Consider the following 5386-nt stretch of genomic DNA (forward strand, 5'->3'; position numbering starts at 1 on the left):
GCAAATTTAAAAGAACCGAAATTACACCATGCATCTTCTCAGACCATCATGGGGTAAAAATGGAGACCAACAGTCAAATTACTCCAGAAGACATGCAAATACCTGCAGACTGAACAATACACTGCTAAATGAACCGTGGGTTAGAAAGGAAAGCAAGGGGGAGATTTAAAAGTTGCTTAAGACAAATGAAGGCAACAACACAACATATCAAAACTTACAGGACACCATCAAGGAAGTACTAAGAGGAAAGTTCAAAAAGAACAATACATAAGATCAATGATTCAAAGAGCTAGTCCTTTGAAAAAAATCAACAAAATAGACTCCCCACTAGCACAACTAATCAAAAAAAAAAGGAGGGATAGATATGCATCAAAAGCACCAGGGACAAGAAAGGAAATAGAACAGATACCTCAGATATACATAGAATTATTAGGAACTATTACAAGCAACGATAAGTCAACAAATCAGCTGACCTAGAAGAAATGGATAAATTTTTGGACACATTACAATCCACCAACATTGACCCATGAGGTAATTTATCTAAACAGACCTATAACAAGGACTAAGATTGAATCAGTAATGAAATCCCTCCCAATCAAACAGATTGGACCAGATGGCTTCACTGCTGAATTCTACCAAACACTTCGAGAAGAACTTACCCCAATCCTCCACAAGCTAGTACAAACAACGGAATCCGAAGCAATCCTTCCAAACTCGTTTTATTAAGTCACTATAACCTTAATACCAAGCCAGACAGAGATGCAACAGAAAAAGAGAACTACAAACCAATACCCTTGATGAACACAGACGCAAAGATCCTCTAACAAAACACTGGCCAACAGGATCCAACAACAATCAGGCAGATCATTCACCCAGACCATCTGGGATTCATCTCTGGCAAGCAGGAACAGTTTAACATTCGCAAATCAATAGATGTGATTCACCAAAAAAGAAAACAAAATTATCTTAATCCCAAATTTAAATTTGCTCAAATTATGTAATTTTGCCTTTCCCATGGTGTTGGGCGCTCAAGAGATCCATGAATAGTAGCTGTTGTTTTCACAATTTGGACTCATTATGGGTAAGAGTAAAAATACAGGAAAGGAAAAAAAACTTCCACAGCGTGGAACAAAGACAAACCAAACCCCCACTTCCACCAAGGCGTTCCCAGGGGTCGTTCCCGAGCCGTATTAGCACAGGATGTTCCCCCAGAGTTTCCTCTGTGATTATGGCAGAAATCAACCACCTAGGTTTTTTTTCACTACCCACTGATCATGTCCCATGTCCAGCCTTCTAAACAGGCTTGCGTGTCCCCAGCCGGCCACTTGCCCAGGTAGATGCAGGGCAGCCTGTTCTGCAGCGCGATCTCTTGTGCCCGCAGGTGCTTCTTCACCGTGACCGGATAGTAGGTCCCTCCCTTGACGGTCGCGTCGTTGGCAACGATCATGCACTCTACCCTGAAATTCCACCGGAAAGACAGTGTGAGTTCTTCAAAGCAAGCAGCACATCAGAGATGCTCAGCATAAGCTCCAGCTTGCAGCGCATTCCCCCAGGACACTGCCTGGAACCGGTCTTAACGACACCAGGGCAAGCCTTCACTATGCCTTGGCACATTCATTTACACAGTTCTGAATGATCCCGTTAACAAGCCTGCAAGCTCCCACTTGAAAAATTAAAAACCTAAGCCTCATTTCATGATAGCTCCCTGAATGAAAAGATCCTAGTGAAGAACAACCAAAAATTAAAAATGTAAGTTTCAGGGGTGAAACACTTTAAGAGTTTCTTTCAAGTCAGATAATTTGCAAAAAATGTACACAGACCCGTGAGGAGTACCAGCACTAATTTAGCATGTTTTTCAGAAGTTGTCTAGTATTTTGGCATGATGTCCTTCCAAAAAACCAAAAGCTTAATCTAAAATGCAGCATCACCGTGAGGCCTGAAGTCACAGTGGATATACACTCTAAACCAATACATTGAAGACATGTGACAGATACAGTGAGCCTCCAACAGGGCCCCTTCTCACCAAAACCCCAGATGACAGAGAGCAGGGCGGGGAACGCAGGCAGCCAGGGCAGGGAACGGGTCTCTCCCCACCTCCCTGCCTCCCCACCAGCGGCTCATGGGAAACCATGCATAGATTTGTGATCTCTACAAGCTTCCATTTTCTTTACATGGATGATGCTTTCATTATCTCCTTCTGCATTCCCCGTGTCTCTGAAGGATAATCCACTGCACCCTTGTTGCAAACAAACTAGAGAAAAGCAACTGAGCTCCCAGGGTAAGGTGGTGTGTTTGTTTGGGGGTCATAACCCCCGTGCCATACAGCCGCCCCGGGACTTTGCCCTTCTTGTTCACCAGCGTGGTGTCCTCAGTGCCTCAAACAGAAGTCGAAGTAATGAAGACTCATACAACAGTGTTTGATGAGCTGTGGGCAACCGGCATAGCTGTTAGGATGCACGTAGGATGTTCACGTCCCATAGAGTACTAGGGTTCAAGGCCCAGCTCTGCTCCAGACTCCAGCTTCCCGCAAACACACATCCCGGAGGGAACAGTGATGCCTCAAGTGGCTGGGTCTCTGACAGCCACGTAGGAGACCTGGGTAGAATCCCCGGCTCCTGGCTTCAGCCTGGCCCCAGCCCTCGCTATTGCAGGCATTTAGACGGGGAATGTCTATCTATGTCTCTTTCTTGATAATCTGCCTTTCAAATAGAAAAAGAAACTAATCTTAAAAATTAAAGAGGATTTGGGGTTGGTGTTGTGGTGAGTTAAGCTGGTATAATTGCCACTGGCATGCCATACGGGTGCCAGTTTGAGTCGCAGCTGATCCACTTCCGGTGCAGTTCCTTTTGATGCACCTGTGAACACAACAGAGGATGACCCCAGTCCTTGGGCCACGTCCCCATGTGGGAGACCCAGAAGAAGCTCCTGGCTCCTGGCCAAGCCTGGCCAAGTCCTGGCTGTAACAGCCATCATAGAGTGGACCAGCAGATGGCCCATTTCTCTCTCTCTCTCTAACTCTACCTTTCAAATAAAGCAAATCTTTCTAAAAAGAGAGAAATTATCCCACTCAATCATACATTTCCACGACAGATGAATTTAACTGCATCCTGAGTTACTGTTCACCATTTTCAAAGACAGCATATTTTCAGTGTCCTCTAAGACTGAGAAAGAGTTTGTCAGAATGTGACGCAAAGAATCCAATGAGAACTCTAAGGGCAGAGGAAGAAGCGACATGGGTAAATGGCAATGGCCACACCTGTGCCCAGGACACAGAGCGTGAGCAGAAAGGGAACACATGACCAGCCAGCATCAGGGTGCGCAGCAGGCAGGCCAGGCTCTGTGAGACTGAGACCAAGGCTGAGTCTCGCTACCTTGACCTTGGGCCTCGGTCCTCACTGCGCACCAGCGATGATTAGGACAGCATCCAGCCTCACACAGCTCTGGGCAGAATGAACACAGGCAGTGGATGGGAGCAGCTGCCATAGTGCCTGGCACAGCAGCTGGCAGGAAGGACTGTGGGAGTCCAAGGAAACACACACAGAGAGAACTCCAACAGCAGGAGCCTGGGGCTCGTTCAGTCACATGTGGCAGGGCCCCACGCAGTGTTTCTGGCTTAGCACTTCGGCCACCAGGGGACTTGGAAAACATGGCTTTCACCCCAGGAGGTCACCTGTAGGGTCCCTGAAAACGACACACCAAGTCCAGCCCTGGAGAGTCTGATTAAGCAAGGAGGGCTGGGCTGCAACAAGCACCTTTTGTGGGGTTTCTCCCAGTGTTGTCTGCAACACTCCTTGGGGGAATCCAATGCCGGCCTGCTCTATGGGATGCCTCTGTTCTAAAGGACGGAAAGAGCAGAGAGCCTGCACACTGACATGTGTGGGGGAACACACCCCATGACTCGCACTCCCGGGTGCAGCCGCAGGTGCTCACCCTGACACTCTCCCGATGCCCGTGATGATCCCACCGGCTGGCACCTCCTCATCGCCATACAGCTGGTAACCTGCAAACTGGGACAATTCCAGAAACGGGGACCTGTAGGGAAAACAGGGTGCTGCTTGAATTAAGTCACTTAAAATAGACAAACCAACAAAACCCCACTCTTCAGTGGGGTGATGTTTCAAGTGCACCTGCTGTGTATAAGATCTGGAAAAGTGGCCCAGCGACAAGGCACGCTCCAGGGCTGGGTCCCAAACTCCAGTGGCAGTTCAAGTCCTAACTACTCTGCTTGTGAGTTAGCTCCTGGTTAATGTGCCTGCAAAAACAGAAGAAAATTATACAAGTGTTTGGTCCTCTGCCACCCAGGTGGGAGACCCAGATGGAGTCCCTGGTCCCTGGATTCAGCCTGGAGCAGAACTGGCTGTTACAGCCAACTTGAGAAGTAAACCAGTGGAAGGAAGATCTCTCTCTAGCGCTCTCTCTCTCCCCCGCCCCTCCCCTGTCACTTTGCCTTTCAAATAAATAAATATGATGAAATAACGGACCAGAACACTGCAGGCAGTCTGACACTGCTTGGACGAGCTAGAATCAGACTTGTGCATTTACAAAGCGTCTAATGATGCAGCACGCAGCAGAGAACCCTCGGCACCAGCACCCGGCCATGCACCGACCCTGGGTCAAGAAGGGTGTCGATCCTGTCTCTGGGTAAGAGCTTTCCTCTTGCTGTGTGACGGGCTCGCGCTTTCTCGTTGCCTCCTACGGTTAAAAATAAGAGTCACTACGTTACACTGACGGGCTAGAAGGTCTCCAGAAGAACACACAACGCTGAGGTGAAAGGCTGGCTCTTCTAGCAAAGTCAGCATAGCCTGTAAGAAACAACTCATTTCCATGTGACTTACAAGTTGCCAGTTTTCTGGAACAAAGGAATAAAACTCGTCTGACCTGCATTTTGTGCTACAACAACTTCAAGTCCCAGCTATTCCATTCTGATTCAGCAAATGCCCCTGGGTGGGCAGCCGAGGACGGCTCTGGTGCTTGGGCCCCTGGTGGATCCCACCCACGTGGGAGACCCTGGTACAGCTGCAGCTTCCTGGTTTTAACCAGACTCAGCCCTGGCCAATGAGGCCATTTGGAGAGAGAGAAGTGTTCTCGCTCTCTCTCTCTGTCTCCTCTTCTCTGTCATTCAGCCTCCAACATAAAAATCAATCTCTCAAGAAGTCAGCTGGCCTAAAACTGCTCAGCCTGTACCTTACTGCTCAGGCTCCCGATCTGCCTCTTCCTAGTCCTCACCAGGGAGCAGGCAGAGTTCAGTTACTCCTCACTTGCTAAGTTACTGGGGATTTCTCTCTCACCCGCCTAACACCATTCTACTCTTCAATTGTTACTATATGTCTTGTTGGAGATATCAGACGGTTTTGATTGCCCTAGAATGCACAATTCTGTAAAATCT

At 48.1% G+C, this 5386-nt stretch overlaps 1 long non-coding RNA gene across 1 annotated transcript; it reads right to left on the minus strand.

Annotated features, from left to right (window-relative positions):
- Window positions 1-705: 705 nt before the first annotated feature.
- On the minus strand, window positions 706-4304 carry LOC121164581. Its single transcript, XR_005885132.1, has 2 exons — window positions 3931-4304; window positions 706-1457 (listed from the first exon to the last, which is right to left on the minus strand). It is a non-coding gene; the product is annotated as an uncharacterized LOC121164581 (long non-coding RNA).
- Between the last annotated feature and the right edge of the window lie 1082 nt (window positions 4305-5386).

This window comes from Ochotona curzoniae, unplaced genomic scaffold (assembly GCF_017591425.1).
Source record: "Ochotona curzoniae isolate NIBS_2020 unplaced genomic scaffold, NIBS_Ocur_1.0 contig_84, whole genome shotgun sequence".
Lineage (NCBI taxonomy): Eukaryota > Metazoa > Chordata > Mammalia > Lagomorpha > Ochotonidae > Ochotona > Ochotona curzoniae.